Source organism: Carcharhinus amblyrhynchos, unplaced genomic scaffold (genome assembly GCF_965287045.1).
Source record: "Carcharhinus amblyrhynchos unplaced genomic scaffold, sCarAmb.v2.hapA scaffold_534, whole genome shotgun sequence".
Classification (NCBI taxonomy): Eukaryota; Metazoa; Chordata; class Chondrichthyes; order Carcharhiniformes; family Carcharhinidae; genus Carcharhinus; species Carcharhinus amblyrhynchos.
Genome location: NW_027650274.1, coordinates 22,514 through 41,777, shown reverse-complemented (window position 1 = coordinate 41,777; position 19,264 = coordinate 22,514). Strand labels below are relative to the sequence as shown.

Sequence of the window (19,264 nt, the reverse complement as noted above, 5' to 3'; positions counted from 1 at the left end):
CCCCGTGTCTGCGTGGGTTTCCTCCCATAGTCCGAAGATGTGCAGGTTAAGTTGACTGGATGTGCTAAATTGACCCTAGTTTTGGGGATTAGCAGGGTAAATATGTAGGGTGATGGGGATAGGGTGGGACTGTTGGCAGTGCTGGCTTGATGGGCTGAATGGCCTCCTTCTGTTCTGTAGGGATTCTATAATAATGTCCCCTTTAGGGAAGGAAATCTGCCGTCCTTACCCCGGTCTGGCCCACGTGAGTCCAATGCTACAGCAACATGGTGATTCTCAACTGCCCTCTGAAACGGAGGGGAGTTGGGGATGGCCGAGCCAGTGACAGACCCAGGTTCACTTTTCGCTTCAGGTCACCGTCTGTGCAGGAATCTGCACGTTCTCCCCGTGTCTGCGTGGGTTTCCTCCAGGTGCTCTGGTATCCTCCCACAGGCTGAAAGATGTGCTGGTTAGGGTGCATTGGCCATGCTAAATTCTCCCCCAGTGTAACCCGAACAGGTGCCGGAGTGTGGCGACTAGGGGATTTTCACAGTAACTTCATTGCAGTGTTAGGTTAGGTGAATTAGCCATGCTAAATTGCCACTTTGTGTCAGAGGGACTAACAGGGTAAATACATGGAGTTACGGGGATAAGAGCTGGGAGGAGGTATGGTTGGTGCAGACTTGATGATCCAAATGGCCTCTTTCTGCACTGTAGGAATTCTATGGACGCCACAGTGGTTAGCACTGCTGCCTCACAGCGCCAGAGACTTGGGTTTGATTACTGGCTTGGGTCACTGTCTGCGCGGAGTCTGCACATTCTCCCCATGTCTGCGTGGGTTTCTTCCAGGTGCTCCCGGTTTCCTCCCACAGTCTGAAAGACGCGCAGGTTAGGGTGGATTGGCCGTGCTAAATTCTCCCTCAGTGTACCCGAACAGATGCCAGAGTGTGACGACTATATCATCGAATCATAGAACCCTACAGTGCAGAAAGAGGCCCTTCGGCCCATCGTGTCTGCACCGAACACGATCCCACCCAGGCCCTGCCCCCATATCTCTACATATTTTACCCGCTAATCTCTCTAACCTATGCATCTCAGGACACTAAGGGGCAATTTTAGCATGGCCAATCAACCAAACCCACACATCTTTGGACTGTGGGAGGAAACTGGCACACCCGGAGGAAAACCACACAGACACGAGGAGAATGTGCAAACTCCACACAGACAGTGACCCGAGCTGGGAGTCGAACTCAGGTCCCTGGAGCTGTGAAGCAGCAGTGCTAACCATTGTGCTACCGTGCCACCCTAGGGGATTTTCACAGTAACTTCATTGCAGTGTTAATGCAAGCCTTACTTGTATCTGTTAAATAAACTTTGATTAATGTAAACTTACGTGTGGCACTAATAAATAAACTTAAGCACTTCCCATAAACAAATTTAAAAAAAACTTTACTATCTGCTATAAATTACAAAAACTGCAGCTGACTGGAAAAGAAACACCTCCCAAAAAGTGCATTTTTAGAGGAAGTGTTATCAAAGTTTCAAAAACAATTGCAAGCAAAACTAACTTGGCAATATTTATTATATCACGTCAGTTTTTTTTTTGAGGAAAACAAACGGTTTATCCTAACCCTTACAGAAGATCGGAAATTGCCCCAATTCACAAAGGGACACTGAAAGAAATCTAAGGCATGAAAGCATTTCCTGCGAAAAGGCAGCTCCGCTGACAGATGTAGAGTAGATTCTCTGGAACTGCCTACAGCCCGGGTGATAAGGGGCAAGGGGCGGCCGCCCAGGTTTGGGGAACAGACAGGATTCTGCACAAATCTGGCAAGACACTACAACACAGCTTGCTGACCTCGGTACCGAGTCGGCTGTCCCCGCCAAGATATTCCTGTACAGTCGCACTCTGGCTCTCGAGGCAAACCACTGCGCGTTTCTCATAAAGTAATAACATGAAACATGAAAGGGGGAGGAGACACCTCAATGCAGACAGCCAGAGTTAAAAGTAAACGCTTGTTAATCATAGAATCCTTACAGTGCAGAAGGAGGCCATTCAACCCATTGGTTCTGTGCCGACTCTTACCCAGGCTTACCCCATAATTCCACAGATTTACCCCGCTAATCCCCAGAACCAATGCATGTTGGGACACTAAGGGGCAATTTAGCATGGCCAATCCACCTAACCTGCACATCTTTGGACACTAAGGGGCAATTTAGCATGGCCAATCCACCTAACATAGCAGGTGAGGTTGACTGGCCAGGATAAACTTGCCCTTAGCGTCCTGAGGTGTGTAGGTTAGAGGGATTAGTGGGTAAATACGTAGGGATTATGGGGGTAGGGCCTGGGTGGGATTGTGGTCGGTGCAGGCTTGATGGGCTGAATGGCCTCTTTCTGTGCTGTAGGGTTTCTATGATTCTAACCAGCACACCTTTGGACACTGAGGGACAATTTAGCATGGCCAATCCACCTAACCTGCACATCTTTGGACTGTGGGAGGAAACCCACGCAGACACAGGGAGAACGTGCAAACTCCACACAGACAGTGACCCGAGGCCGGAACCGAACCCGGGTCTCTGACGCCGTGAGGCAACAGTGCTAACCACACACTACCGCACTTGTACCTAGAGCAAGGAAGAAAGGAGGAACTTGCATTTGCATAGCCTCAGGACGTCCCAAAGCGCTTTACAATCAATTAAATACTGTGGAAAACGTGCGACAGATGCAGAGGCTCAAAGATCTTTTGCCAGGAACCTCACAAAGATAATGGAGAGTCGAGCACACAAGAATGTCTGTACCCGGGCGTGCTCAAAGCCAGGAACTACAAACGAGCTCCGCGCTGCCAGAGAGAAACTAAACGGGAAGCTGATCTCGAACCTGATTACTGTACCCAGTCGGCCGGGCTGGGACAAGCACACGCCCGACCGACATACAACACCGAGTCTCGCAAACAGAACAGATAAAACCGCACCTGGTCAAGCGCTGGCGACTGCCAAGTGTCACAGCAATACATCAGCTCTGCATCACGACACAAGGAGAACAGAGAGGGGGGAGGAGTGGGGTGAACTGTAAATAGTTCATATCAAACCGTACTCGGCACACACTACTTTTTAAAAGCCTCCCCCCCTCCACACACACACACACACGCACACACACACACACACGCACACACACACACACGCACACACACGCACACACACACACACGCACACACACACACACGCACACACACACACACGCACACACAGTGAGAAGATCACATACCCGGCAGCGAGACACAACAACCCTTTGCCTTTAATGATAGAAGGATTCTAAAAGCTGGCACCTGCACCAGAGAGGAACACCTCACCGCCTGCCCTGCCAAACAGGTTACAGAGGCTCCTTGGGTTTCAGACTTTGATCGACACGTCATTCCCGAGGCACAGTCATGAGGAATGTGGAGCGAGTCACTATCTAACCCTCTCCCTGGGCCGGGTGCTGATAACAGAGTCCTCAGGCTGCCTTTGGAACATCCCTTCGGAGAGCTGGTCGGACAACACCAGAAACTACAGCTGCGTGCGCACACACAAACATATATACAATACGCCCAGAGCGGGCATGCTTTCACAAGAGAATTAACACAACTCGCAGCCAGTGTAATTATAGTCTGCAGCTACAAATTAAAATGGTTCGCTTATCGCATGGCTTGCCACACCACTGAAAAACGTTTTGTTTTGAACACCAAGTTTCTACACTTAACTGGCAAACTCCAAGAGAAACCATGCAGGGATCGCAGCCTATCCCCCCCACTCCAGGGATCGCAACTGACCGCTCCCACCCCCTCCAGGGATCGCAGCCGACACCCCCGTCCAGGGATTGCGGCCGACACCCCCGTCCAGGGATTGCGGCCGACACCCTGTCCAGGGATAGAATCATAGAACCCACCCCCCCCCCCCCCCCCCCAGGAATGGCAGCCGACCCCCCCCCCCCCGCATCCAGGAATGGCAGCCGCCCCCCCCCCCCCCCCCCCCACCCCGCATCCAGGAATGGCAGCCGACCCTCCACCTCCACCATCCACGGATCGCAACTGATTGCTGTACAAATCTGAATGGCGAGATAGTAAAATTACCATTTCAAGGCAGTTACATGCTTTTGATTTATTATTGTCACATGTATTGGGATACAGTGAAAAGTATTGTTTCATGCACGCTGTACAGACAAAGCATACCATTCATAGAATACACAGATTTGATTTATTATAGTGGGCAGGGCCAAAAGGGGGACAGGGCGCTGGCAGGACCGAGGGGGGGACAGGGCCAAGAGCGGACAGAGCACGAGCAGGGCCAAAGAATATAAAAACTCCTGAATACGTCACTGAGACGCTAGCTGACCGGACACACTGCTTTCTGTCTCCGTCCTCCATCTCAGGAACTCAAAGAAAACATACCGCAGGCTATCACGATTCCCACTGGGTAAAACATAATTGCCGAACAGGCATTTGTAAAATTTAATCCTCTGTCCCACTTTCTCTACACAGCCAATGCCGTCAGTGCGACATTACAGCTCCACAAACCAAACCACTCGCAATCAAGGTGACTCTGTCCTTCCATCACGTTAATAGTGCATCACAGGTAGTGCCAGCGATGGCCCAAAGGGCAGAGGCAGCGCGTCCAGTAGGAATTTCCAAGCCAAACACTTTGAGGGGAAGAATCTGAAGGGAGGGTGAGGCTGGTTATATCATGGAATCCCTACAGTGCAGAAGGAGGCCATTCGGCCCAATCGAGCCTGTGCCAATCACCCAATTCCATCCAGGCCCTATCTCCGTAACCTCACGTATTTACCCTGCTAATCCCCCTGACACTAAGGGACAATTTAGCATGGCCAATCTACCTAACCCGCACATCTTTGGACTATGGGAGGAAACCCACGCAGATACGGGGAGAAGGAGGAGATTCCTGGGTGGGATTGTTGTCAGTGCAGACTCCATGGGCCTCCTTCTGCACTGGAGGGATTCCATGATTCTAGCTATGTCCCCTTGTTCAAAGTGTTCTGCAAAATATAGCGCATAAAACTATAGTTTACACGGTTCACAAACAACTCAGACACAACTTTCCAAGCACGCTAGTCTCATTTTGCTGCGTTATTTGTGTTGCATGTCCCAATTGATTGGGTAATTTTGTGTATTTAAGGGTGAACAATCGCTGGATTGCACCCAGTTTGCAATCATACAGAAATAACTTTATCATTGTGCAAGAGGTTTACACAAGCATTGAGGAATTTTCACCGTACGAGCTAGTGTCAAGACACACCTGAGTTTATTTCATTCTTTTTTAAAAAAGGATCATTGTGCCTCCCTGCAAGAGATGGCAACACTGAACATATGCACTGTGCCTGATTAAAGAAAGAGGACTGCTTAAAATTTCATTCACAAAAATGGAGACGGCGCTAGAACTACGTAGAAACAACTGTCAAATGCTGGAACAAAACAGTTGCAAAATCACCTTCAGACACAGGCGGACATCTGAATTAGGATCATAGAATCTCTACGGTGTGGAAGGAGGCCATTCAGCCCATCGAGTCTGCACTGACAACAATCCCACCTAGGCTCTATACACGTCACCCCACATATTTACCCGCCTAGACCCTCTAATCTACGCTTCCCAGGACACGAAGAGGCAATTTAGCATGGTCAATCCACCTAACCTGCACATCTTTGGACTGTGGGAGGAAACCGGAGCACCCGGAAGAATCCCACACAGACACAAGGAGAACGTGCAGACTCCGCACAGACCGTGACCCAAGCTGGGAATCGAACCCACGTCTTCTGTGAGGCAGCAGTACTAACCCACTACGCCGCCCATATTTAGTCAGGCCAGCAGCAGACACTTATATGCTGGGTTCACAAGGCCCTTATCTTTGCCAGAAATGTCAATAAGGTGACTAATGAATGCAGATCAGTTTAACTGGTTAATCTAGTTATTCCTCCCTTTAAACGGGGATGGTGTGACATTCCACTCTTTCCATCCGAAATTGTGCAAGGATAGCTATGTGTATACTTGTCTAACGCCTAATTGAGTGCTGAATGAGGAGCAGGTCCCACTTACACTCATGAATGTGTGTGTGGTGGGTGGGGAAGTATTAGTAACAAGGCTCCCCAATCAAGCACCCCAACACTCTTCCAACAGAAGCTGAACTGGACCCTGTCACATAAATCCTGTGGCTACCAGAGCAGTGATGTGGCGATGCTGGAGTTGGACTGAGGTCATAGAGGTTTACAGCATGGAAACTTGTCCACGCCACCCTTTTTTTTTAAACCCCTAAGCTAGTCCCAGTTGCCCGCATTTGGCCCATATCCGCTCCATACCCATCTTACCCATGTAACTATCTAAATGCTTTTTAAAAGATAAAATTGTACTCGCCTCTACTACTGCCTCTGGCAGCTTGTTCCAGACACTCACCACCCTCTGTGTGAAAAAAAATGCCCCTCTGGACCCTTTTGTATCTCTCCCCTCTCACCTTAATCCTATGCCCTCTAGTTTTAGACTCCCCTACCTTTGGGAAAAGATATTGACTGTCTAACTGATCTGTGCCCCTCATTATTTTATAGACCTCTATAAGATCACCCCTCAGCCTCCTATGCTCCAGAGAAAAAAGTTCCAGTCTATCAGCCTCTCCTTATAACTCAATCCATCAAGTTCCAGTAGCATCCTAGTAAATTTTTTCTGCACTCTTTCTAGTTTAATGATATCCTTTCTATAACAGGGTGACCAGAACTGTACACAGTATTCCAAGTGTGGCTTTACCGAAGTCTTGTACAACTTCAACAAGACGTCCCAACTCCTGCTTTCAATTTATTTCAGAGTGACACTCCGAAAGCTTGTGCTACCAAATAAGCCTGTTGGACTTTAACCTGATGTGGTGAGACTTCTTACTGTCCTTGCCCCAGTCCAATGCCGGCATCTCCATATCTTTGAACAGCACAGGCCTAATGGGCCAAACAGCCTCCTTCTCTGTGCTAAGATTCTTTGGTTTCACACTGTCTATGCCAGGTGAACTGCCAGCAGGGCAGTATGAGCAGTGGCACCAACTCCCCAAAGGACCACAGGACATAGGAACAGAAGTAGGCCATTCAGCCCATCGAGCCTGCTTCCACCCCCCCCCTGCATTCAGTGAGATCTCGACTGATCTGATAATGATAATGCTCAACTTCCCACTTTCCCACCTTATTCCCCCGATTCCTTTATTGATGAAAAATCTGTCTATCTCAGCTTGGAACATATTTAATGACCCAGCCTCTACAGCACTCTGTGGGAAAGAATTCCACAGATTCACTCCCCTCTAGGAGGAGAAACCTCTCCTCATCTTGGTCTTCAATGGGCAACTCCCTTACTCTGAGATTATACCTTCTGGGCCTAGTCTCTCCCACAAGGAGAGACAACTTCTCAGTATCTACTCTGTCAAACCCCCCCTCAATAAGGTCACCTTTTTTCGTGGGACATGGGTGTTGCTGGCTGGGCCAGAATTTATTGCCCAGCCTTAGTTGCTCTTAGAGGGCAGTTGAGAGTCAACCACATTACTGTGGCTTTGGGGTCACGTTGTTTTTTCCAGCATGGAAACAGGCCCTTTGACCCAACTTGTCAATGCTGCTCTTTTTTAAACACCCAAGCTAATCCCAATTGCCCACATCTGGCCAGACGAGGTAAGGACGTCAGATTTCCTTCCCTAAAGGGAACGAGATGGGTTTTTCCAACAATGGGTCATCAGTAGATTCTTAATTCCAGATGTTAAAACATAGAACAGCACAGTACAGGCCCTTCGGACCTCAATGTTGTGCTGAGCTATGTCCGAACCCAAGATCAAGCTATCCCACTCCCTACCATTCAGGTGTGCTCCTTGTGCCTATCCAATAACCGCTTGCAAGTTCCTAAAGTGTCCGACTCCACTATCATAGCAGGCAGTCCATTCCACACCCCAACCACTCTCCGAGTAAAGAAGCTACCTCGGACATCCCTCCTCTATCTCCCACCACAAAGCTTACAGTTTTGGCAATTTCTACTGAATTCAAATTCCACTATCTGCCGTGGTGGGATTTGAACCCAGGTCCCACAGAACATTAGCTGGAGTTTCTGGATTAATTATCTAGTGATAACATCACAAGGACATCTCATTCTTCTAAACTCCGATGAGTACAGGCCCAACCTGCTCAAACTCTCCTTGTAAGAGAATCCCTCCCTACCTGGGATCGACCTAGTGAACCTTCTCTGGGCTGCCTCCAATGCCAGTACATCTTCCCAGACGCAGGTTTAGGGTGCTGGGGAGCAGGTACAGAGGAGATGTCAGGGGTAAGTTTTTCACTCAGAGGGTGGTGAATGCGTGGAATCGGCATATCTTTCCCTTATCTTTCCTTAGATAAGGGAACTAAAACTGTTCAGTAGTCCAGGTGTGATCTGATGAGTACCTTGGATAGTTTTAGCAAGATTTCCCTATTTCTACACCCCACTTCCTTCGAAATGAAGGCCAACATTCCATTTCCTAATTACCTGATGACATGGCATGCTAGCTTTTTGTGATTTATTCAGGAGGAACGCCCATATCCCTCGGTAACACAGCTTTCACCATCTAAATAACACTCAATTCCCTTTACTCTTCCTACCAAAGTGCACAAGCTCATATTTTCCCACATTGTACAGTCCAAAGATGTGCGGGTTAGGTTGATTGGCCTTGCTAAATTGACCCAAACATCAGGGGGATTAGCAGAATAGGTATGTGGGGTTGTGGGAATAGGGTGGGATTGTGGTGGGTGCGGACCTGATGGGCCGAATGGCTTCCTTCAGCACTGTAGGGATTCCATATTCTGTAAGTGCCGGCGATGGATTGCTCAGGCACTATATTCATGGACAACCCCGGCAGCAAGCACGCTCACACGTGCACCCACCATCCCTACTACACCCCTCTCCGTCCCATCCCAGGTGGAGGAGCGCCGACATGGAAGGGACGCCTCCTCATTCTGCTGACGGACATCGATTTCAGGACCTTGCAAAATACAGGGACCGCTACGCAAAGCTGTAATCGGCCTCCTCTCTTTTTCAATCACGGATGGATAACAGTTACTGCTGAAGACTCTCCAAAAACTACAGTGAAAATAAACACTGGTGTGCCCACCCGGGAGATAAAGCACTTGGCAAGTTGCCAGGTTTACTGTGAGCAGTTTTAGACCACAATGTGCCTGGTTGAAGTGCCCCACTTCTGAGCATTGTAGTTTCAGTGCTTCTGCAGTGTAGTGGAGCTTGTAACGTCCGTGCAAGCAACAGGTATAAAAACAAAACTAGGACGGAACTATTGAGTAATGTTACTTTGCTCCCTGAGTCAAATAGTCATGATCGAAACTGCCACTCCTTAACTTGAGAGACAGGCACAGAGGGAGAGAGACAGGCACAGAGGGAGAGAGACAGGCACAGAGGGAGAGAGACAGGCACAGAGGGAGAGAGACAGGCACAGAGGGAGAGAGACAGGCACAGAGGGAGAGAGACAGGCACAGAGGGCCAAACATTTTCATGCTTACTGAAACAGAATCAAAGCCAGGCAATTCTTTGACAAGGACTGCAAGGCAGAAACTTCTAACATGGTGACAACACGAGAGCAACAGATAAAAAAGAAATTAAAACTTTCATTTCAGTGTAGCCACAAGTAACCGATCGCCTAAACTTTGCAAATATCATAGAAACATAGAAGATAGGAGCAGGAGGAAGCCATTCAGCCCTTCATGCCTGCTCCGCCATTCATCACCATCATGGCTGATCGTCCAACTCAATAGCCTAATCCTGCTTTCTCCTCATAACCTTTGATCCCATTCACCCCGAAGTGCTATATCCAGCTGCCTCTTGAATACATTCAATGTTATGGCATCAACTCCTTCCTGTGGGAATGAATTCCACAGGCTCACCGGGTGAAGAAATGTCTCCTCGTCTCCGTCCTAAATAGTCTACCTTGAATCCTCAGACTGTGACCCCCTGGTTCTGGACTCTCCCCACCATCGGGAACATCCTCCCTGCATCTACCCTGTCTAGTCCTGTTAGAATTTTAAGTGTCTATGAGATTCCCCCCCGCCTCATTCATCTGAACTTCATCGAAAAAAAAATCCTAACCTAATCAATCTCTCCTCATACATCAAGTCCTGCCATCCCTGGAATCAGCCTGGTAAACCTTCGCTGCACTCCCTCGAGAGCAAGATCATCCTTTCTCGGAAAAGGACACCAAAACTGCACACAATACTCTTGTCACCTTTGGTTGGGCTGTTATTATAAATCATCCAATTCTGCTGCAGAACCTACTGGCTGCTTCATCACCCGAATAGAAAGGCTTATCGTTAAGTTGCTAACTCCCACGGTGCTGTCTCAAAGTACAAAGCTGTGAAGGTTATTGTCGACTTGTGACAGACGTACCAGGGAAGGTCATGCCAATCTGGTTTTAAAAGACAGATAGATACACAGCCCAGTGATACAGCAGGCTTACTGCACCCAATGGCATGCCACAGACGTCAAGAAGTCACCACAGCTGTTAAGCAGCATTGACATAATGGGCTGAATGGCCTCCTTCTGGCCAAGGTTTCACATACATCAGAAATTGTAGGAGTAGGTCAGGAGGCCCTGCGGGCCTGCTTGGTCATGGCTAACTCTCTACCTCGACACCACACTCTCTCCTGGGCTCTCTCCATAGCCCTGAACGCTTTTAGAGTCATACAGGTTTACAGCAGGGAAACAGGCCCTTCGGCCCAACTTGTCCATGCCGCCCTTTTTTTTAAAACCCCTAAACTAATCCCAATTGCCCGCATTTGGCCCATATCCCTCTATACTCATCGTACGCATGTAACTATCTGAATGCTTTTTCAAAGATAAAATTGTACCTGCCTCTGGCAGCTCGTTCCAGACACTCACCACTCTCTGGGTGAAAAAAAACTGCCTCTCTGGGCACTTTTGTATCTCTCCCCTCTCACCTTAAACTTATGCCCTCTAGTTTTAGACTCCCCTACCTTTGGGAAAAGATATTGACTATCTAGCTGATCTGTGCCCCTCATTATTTTATTGACCTCTATAAGATCACCCCTCAGCCTCCTACGCTCCAGAGAAAAAAGTCCCAGTCTATTCATCCTTTCCTTATAGCGCAATCCAAGAAGTTCTGGCAACACCCTTATAAATCTTTTCTGCACTCTTTCTAGTTTAATAATATCCTTTCTATAATAGGGTGACCAGAACTGTACACAGTATTTCAAATGTGGCCTTACCAATGTCTTGTATAACTTGAACAAGACGTCCCAACTCCTGTATTCAATGTTCTGACCGATGAAACCAAGCATGCCGAATGCCTTCTTCACCACTCTGTCCACCTGTGACTCCACTTTCAAGGAGCTGTGAAGCTGTACCCCTAGATCTCTTTGTTCTGTAACTCTCCCCAACACCCTACCGTAAGTCCTGCGCTGGTTCAAACTACCAAAATGAATCACCTCGCATTTGTCTAAATTAAACTCTTGGTCTTGAAAACTATATCCTTCTTAAATATATTCCGTGACTGGGCTTCCACAGCTTTCTATGGGAGAGAATTCCACAGGTTCACCGGACTCTGAATGAGGACATTGCTCCACATCTCAGTCCTAAATGCCCACCCTGATTCCTGGCTTGGGTCACTGTCTGTAAGATACCTGTACACTCTCCCCCCACTGTCTGCGTGGGTTTCCTCCGGTTGCTCCGGTTTCCTCCCCCAATCCGAAAAATGTGTGGGTTAAGTTCAAATCCTCCTTCAGTGTACCCAAACAGGCGCTGGAATGTGGCAACAGGGTGGGTTTTCACAGTAACTTCATTGCAGTGTTAATGTAAGCCGACTTGGGACACAAATAAATAAACTTAAACTTAAGATGTGAAGGTTAGGTAGATTGGCCATGCTAAATTGCCCCTTAGCATCCAAAGATGTGCAGGTTAGATGGATTGGCCACGCTAAATTGTCTCTTGGTATCCAAAGACATGTAAGTTAGGTGGCTTAGCTAAATTCTCCCTCAGTGTACCCGAACAGTGTAACAGAGTTTGGCGACTAGAGGATTTCACAGGAATTTCAATGTCAGCCGATTTGTGACTATTAAATAAACTTTACCTTATCCTGAAACTGTGACTCCATGTTCTAGACCTAAGCCCCCCCCGCTCCCCCCTTCCCCCCCACCCCCCAACTCCTCCGTCAGGCAGAGAAAACAACATTCCCGCATTCAGTCTGTCAGAGTTATATGTGCTTCAATTAGATCGACCCCCGTTAACCGGGAAGCTCACAGCCACCAAGGTTAGAAGGGACTGGGGGAGGATTCCGGACATTCCTTTCATTGAGGGGAGAGTGCAGTGAGATGGAGCAGTGGATCCACTGTGGTTCTCACCCAGATAGCTAAACAATGAGTCACACCGATCACTATCACTGAGCTTGGCTACAATGACTCACCCAACCAGTGTCACTCCCCCCAATATTTAAAATTCTTTCATGGGATGCTGGCATCACTGGGCAATCCAGTATCTGTTCCCCATCCCTAATTGCCCCCTTTAAACTGAGTGTCTCGTTCAGGCCATTTCAGAGGGGGGCAGTTAAGAGTCAACCGCATTACTGAGTGTGTGTGTGTGTCTGTGCGTGTGTGTGTCTGTGCGTGTGTGTGTCTGTGCGTGTGTGTGTCTGTATTTTCAATTCCCGGCTTGGGTCAGTATCTGCAAGGAGTTTGCACATTCTCTGGGTGCTCCGGTTTCCTCCCAAATCCAAAAGACGTGCGAGTTAGGGAGCACTAACCTGAATTGGCACCAGAGTGTGGTGACGAGGGGAATTTCACAGTAACTCTACTGCAACGTTAACGTAAGCCCACTCGCGATGAATGAATAAACTTTACTTCAAAAGTCTTTCAGATCATGGGAGGAAACCGGAGCACCCGGAGGAAACCCATGCAGACATGGGGAGAATGTGCAGACTACGCACAGACAATGACTTGAGCTGGGATCGAACCCGGGTCCCTGGCGCAGTGAGGCCCTGCTGCTGTGTCACCGTGTCGCCCACATGCAGACCAGGTAAGGACAGTAGTTTTCCTTCCCTAAAGGGGGTACTGGTGAACCAGATGGGTTTTTTTTATGACAATCGATGATAGCTGGCTGAGATAAATAAATGAATGATTACAAAAGGCTAGGCATTGGAAGAAATAAACTGGCTGAGCTATGGGGATACAGCACGGGGTAAGTGGGACTGACTGATTTATTCTGGAGACTTGGCAATGGGGTGACATGTTGGCATACTGCTGCCTCACAGCGCTATGGACCCAGGTCCAATCCCTGGTTCAGGTAACTGTGTGTATGGAGTTTGCAGGTTCTCCCCATGTCTGCATGGGTGTCCTCCCACACTCCAAAGATGTGTGGGTTAGGTGGGTTGGCCGTGCTAAATTGCCCCTTAGCATCAGGGAGATGAGAAGGGTAAATGCGTGGGTCTACAGGGATAAGACCCTAAGCGGGATTGTGGTTGGCGCAGACTCGAGGGGACTGAATGGCTTCCTTTTGTACTGTAGGGATTCTATGAATGGCCCCCTCCTGTACTGCAATGCTCGTAAGTAACATCCGGGAGGGAGGGAGGGAGGAAACCTCACAGGAACAAAAATTAAATAAACAAATTCCTGTCCCCACACAACGCAGATCACCACTGGGTTTAACTTGACGCTCCAGAAACCTGAGCTGTGGTTTCATGTGTCATGCTGCAGTTTGTAGCCTGGGAGGAGACATTTACAAATTGTTATCTGGGACAATAATGTTCGAGCATCAGACACACATGGACTGAATATTAATAACGCTTCTTTTTAGGGCAGAGATAGAAACACTCGTACTTTTCAAAAGAGAAACGCGAGATGAAAATAGCTCTATGCTGCTTAACAAATTCCCCTCCCCACCTTCCCCCCACCCCTTTGAGAGGGGTACGGCATCCTGCTGGGGTACGTTCCAAGAAACATCGTTCAGTATCTCGCCCAAGGGGCCTAATCTTTGCATGACCCTGGACAAGGAATGTTGGCAAGCAACTTGACCGCAGAGAAGGCACCGCAGGCAACTCTGCACCCAACTCTACAGGCTGGAAACTTTCTGGACGGGAGTCACTGCCGAATAAGCAAGGACAGCGGTCTTTACATCAGGCTAGTTCACTCAACACGGACAGGTAGCTCAAATTGGAGGCCTTCGGGTTCCATATACACGGTGGTGGTGGTGGTAATAACGGTGTTGGGGAGGGGGGCCACTCCCATACTCATAAGGCGGAATCACCGATGGGAGGGGAAATTGCGCAAGAGGCCCGAATCACACGGACGCCTGACGCGATTGTCCCCGACCCCGCCGGTGACAGAGCGGCACTCCCATTACTCAATGTCAGGCACATCATTAGAATAAGTTGGCATCTCACTAACGGGCTTCTACGCTGGAACTGTTCTCTCTCGGTCCACCGCGAAGGAAATCCATTCATGCCAGCACAAGCGTCAGGCTGGCACGTGTTACAACTGGGGGTGGGGACAAGCTTCAAAAACGGCACTCCAACCTTTAAACATCGAAGCCAGTTACACAGATTTCTTTCCAATGATGGAGAAGATGCTTTGTTCGCACTTCAGCATCCCCTGCTCCTGATTTACGGGCACCCGGTGCGGAGAAGGGGGCTGGGGCAGGAAAGGCAGAGGGTCTCCTCATGAACCTGCTCCCAGGCTGAGCCAAACGGATGGGCGTCGCTGGCTCAGCCGGCATTTATTGCCCGTCCCTAGTTGCCCTTGGAGGGGCAGTTGAGAGTCAATCCCATTGCTGTGGCTCTGGGAGTCACATGTAGGCCAGACCGGGGCAAGGACGGCAGATTTCCTTCCCTAAAGGGAACCGGATGGGTTTTCCCAACAATAGGTCAGCAATGGGTTCTTAATTCCAGATATTTTTCATTGAATTCGAATTCCACCATCTGCCGTGGGTGGGATTCGAACCCGGGTCCCCCAGAACATTAGCTGAGTCTTTGGATAAATAGCGATGAAACCACTAGGCTATCAGCTCCCCATTAGTGGCTAAAATTGCAAGTCAGCCTACTTTTGAAGAAAGTATCTTGTAAGGTGTTATTCACAGTCAACACTCAGGGGATCATTGAAAACATCTGGTTCTAAAGGCAGACAATTATTTATGTTATTTCCAAAGAAAACTGCATCAAACGCATTCAAATCGTTCAAACTCACCCCAACTCATTAACATACTGAAACCGTAACAGCTACAAGGTCCATTTGGAAGGCAGGGGGGTGGAAATTGACCAATGTTATAATTCTTTCATGAGAAGTGGCAAGTCTCATCAACTTTTACAGATGCCCCACAGAAAGCATTCTTTCTGGTTGTATCACAGCTTGGTCTGGGCTCCTGCTCTACCCAAGACCACAAGGAACTACAAAAGGGTGGTGAATGTAGCCCACTCCCATCACGCAAACCAGCCTCCCATCCATTGACTCCATCTACACTTCCCGCTGCCTCGGGGAAAAGCAGCCATCATAATCGAGGACCCCCCCACCACCACCACCCCGGACATTCTCTCTTTCACCTTAGCTATGAGGAGAGGTTGGAGAAACTTGGTTTGCTCTTACTGGAGCGACAAGAGGTTGAGGGGAGACTTGATGGAAGTCTACAAGATTATGAGAGGCATGGACAGAGTGGATAGTCAGCAGCTTTTTCCCCAGGGTGGAAGAGTCAATTACTAGGGGGCAGAGGTTAAAGGTGCGAGGGCAAGGTTTAAAGGAGATGTACGAGGCAGTTTTTTTATATACAGGGAGTAGTGGATGCCTGGAACTTGTTGCCAGGGGAGGTAGTGGAAGCAGATATGGTAGTGACTTTTAAGGGACGTCTTGACAAATACATAATACATAATACATAAATTTCTATGAATGGGAATAGAGGGATATGGCCCCTGGAAGGGTAGGGGATTTTAGTTCAGACAGGCAGCATGGTCGGTGCAGGATTGGAGGGCCGAAGGGCCTGTTCCTGTGCTGTAATTTTCTTTGTTCTTCTGTCAGGAAAAGATACAAAAGTCTGAGGTCACGTACCGACCGATTCAACAACAGCTTCTTCCCGGCTGTCTGACTTTTGAATGCACTTACGTGATATTAAGTTGATCTTTCGCTACACCCTAGCTATGACTGTAACACTACATTCTGCACCCTCTCCTTTCCTTTGTTCCTATGTACTCTATGAATGGTATGCTTTGTCTGTATACCACGCAAGAAACAATACTTTTCACTGTGACAATAATAAATCAAATCAATTAAAAAAGGTATTTAACAACCAGACCCTGAGCACTTATTAAGGGAGACCGCTGTCAGGAAGGACGTCCCAATACATGTGACAATAATAAATCAAATGAAAAGAAAAAGTTACATTTTGTCTGTATGGCGTGCAAGAATTCCCTGCATCCCAATACATGCGATAGTAATCAAATTATTAAGAAAGGGTACTATTTGATGAACGGACTCAGAGCACTTGTAAAGAAAGACCGCCAACAAGATATTCCAATACATGTGACAATAATAAATCAAATCTATGTACTCTATGAACAGTATGCTTTGTCTGTATAGCATGCAAGAAACAATACTTTTCACTGTACTCATCCCAATACGTGCGACGATAATAAATCAAATTCAAATCAAACAAATGGGATGTTTTGTCCATATAATGCAGGAGAAATAATACTTTTCACTGTATCCCAATAATCAAATTAGTAAGAAAGGGTATTATTTGATGAACAGACCCACAGCATACGTACAGACAGACCACTATCAGGACGCTCCAATACATGTAAAAATAATAAATCAAATTTAAATCAATCAAATGGTACGTTTTGTCTGCATATTGCAAAATAAATACATTTCCCTGTCTCCCAAGAATCAAATTATTAAAAAAGGGTATTATTTGATGAAGGGACCCAGAGCACTTGTAAAGAGAGACCGTCGTCAGGACGTCCCAATACATGCGACAATAATAAATCAAATTCAAATCAAACAAATGGTATGTTTTGTCTGTATAATGCAAAAGAAATAATACTTTTCACTGTATCCCAATAATCAAATTAGTAAGAAAGGGTACTATTTAATGAAGGAACCCAGAACAGGTGTACAGAGAGACTGCCATCAGGATGTTCTAATACATGCAAAAATAATAAATCAAATGGTACATTTTGTCTGTATAGTGCAAAATGAACAATACTTTTCCCTGTATCCCAATAATCAAATTATAAAGAAAGGGTATCATTTGATGAATGGACCCAGAGCATTTATGAAGAGAGACCACCATCAGGACGTTGCACCACATGCTTCACTAATAAATCAAATTCAAATCAAACTCAAATCAAACAAATGGGACGTTTTGTCTGTATAATACAAAACAATACTTTTCCCTTTATCCCAATAACTAAATTATTAAAAAAGGGTATTATTTGATGAAGGGACGCAGAGCACCTGTAAAGAGAGACCGCTGTTCAGGACGTCCCAATACATGCGACAATATTAAATCAAATTTAAATCAATCAAATGGTACGTTTTTGTCCGTATAGTGCAAAATAAATTCTTTTCCTTGTCTCACAATAATCAAATTATTAAAAAAGGGCATTATTTGATGAAGGGACCCGGAGCACTTGTAAAGAGAGACCGTCGTCAGGACGTCCCAATGCATGCGACAATAATAAATCAAATTTAAACCAAATGAGTGGTACATTTTGTCTGTATAGTGCAAAAGAAATACTTCTCCCTGTCTCCCAATAATCAAATTATTAAAAAAGGGTATTATTTGATGAAGGGACCCAGAGCACTTGTAAAGAGAGACCGTCACCAGGACGTCCCAGCGCATGCGACAATAATAAATCAAATTTAGATAGAAAATAAGGGTTAGGGCATGTTTTGACACGCTTCTTCGGCGCAGAACAGCAAACAGGTGAAGTTAGGGAAATCATGGATGCAAATTTCAGCCCCCATGTTAACTCAACATTGCCTACCTTTCCCTTTAGGGGGGCTGGGGGCAGCTAAATAAAAGCATGGCAATGGGAATGTTTGTTATGCAAAAGGAGGATTGCAGGAAGGCCAGCCTGGTGCATTGCCGTTTCCTTGCATTGGAGGAGAATCCACCTTGTTGGAAGCTCCTGGGGGATTGAGCGCTCACCTGGCAGCGACGGAAAGCTGGGTTTTCCCGGCGATGGGGAGGTTTTGAAGGGTAAGTTACCTCAGGGTTTTCCAGTGCGGGGTGTTTTCCGTCGAATGGGTGCTTTTTCGCCCCACTTTTACCTCAGTTTATTTTTCCATCAGATTTAAACCCGGGAGACGGTGCCTTTCTAACCGAACCTGCGGCTCGAGCGCGGTGCCGGAAGTCCCGCCCTGCGCCGCCGCCGATTGGCCGCAACCCCGCCCGCCCCTTTCACCATTGGTCCGCCCGACTGTCAGTCAGCAGTCCCCGCCCCCCCCTCCGGACAGGTTTGATTGACAGGCTGGGCAGGCGGACACCAGAAGAGGTGGCTACAGGTGGATGGCCACCAAGGAGGTGGTGCAAGAGGGAGATGGCACAACACATCAAGGTGTGCGCACTGGCCATGGGCAGGAGTGATGGACCCATGGATTGGCCATGCACAATTGCCCCCTTTAGTGTCCAAACATGTCTACCTTAGATGGATTGGCCATGCTAAATTGCCCCTTGGTGTCCAAAGATGTGTGGGTTAGCTGAATTGGCCACGCTAAATTGCCCCTTAGTATCCAAAGATGTGCAGGTTAGATGAATTGGCCATGCTAAATTTCCCTTTGGTGTCCAAAGATGTGCTGGTTAGGGGGATTGGCTATGCTAAATTGCCCCTTAGTGTCCAAAGATGTCTAGATTAGATGGATTGGCCATTCTAAATTGCCCCTTAATGTCCAATGATTGTGCGTTAGGTGGATTGGCTATGCTAAATTGCCCCTTAGTGTCCAAACATGTCTACCTTAGATGGATTGGCCATGCTAAATTTCTCCTTAGTGTCCAAAGGAGTGTAAGTTAGGTGGATTGACTATGCTAAATTGCCCATTAGTACCCAAAGTTGTGCAGGTTAGGTGGATTGGCCATGTTAATTTGCCCTTTAGTGTCCAAAGATGTGCAGGTTAGGTGGATTGGCCATGCTAAATTGCCTCTTAGTGCCCAAAGATGTGTAGGTTAGGGTGGATTGGCCATGCTAAATTGTCCCTTAGTGTTCAAAGATGTGCAGGTTAGGTGGATTGGCTATGCTAAATTGCCCCTTAGTGTG

At 47.5% G+C, this 19,264-nt stretch overlaps 1 protein-coding gene across 5 annotated transcripts in view; it reads right to left on the bottom strand.

The window, feature by feature from the left end:
- Nucleotides 1–18,348, bottom strand: part of cgna (cingulin a) — a 75,574-nt gene extending 57,226 nt beyond the window's left edge. For 3 of the 5 annotated variants that reach the window (XM_080184036.1, XM_080184031.1, XM_080184035.1), the window contains exon 1: nt 18,220–18,348. The gene's annotated coding sequence lies outside the window, so the exon portion shown is untranslated. Of the gene's footprint in view, nt 1–3,244; nt 3,505–18,159 lie in introns of those variants that run through there. The other 2 variants (XM_080184034.1, XM_080184032.1) reach the window with 2 other exon arrangements.
- Between the last annotated feature and the right edge of the window lie 916 nt (nt 18,349–19,264).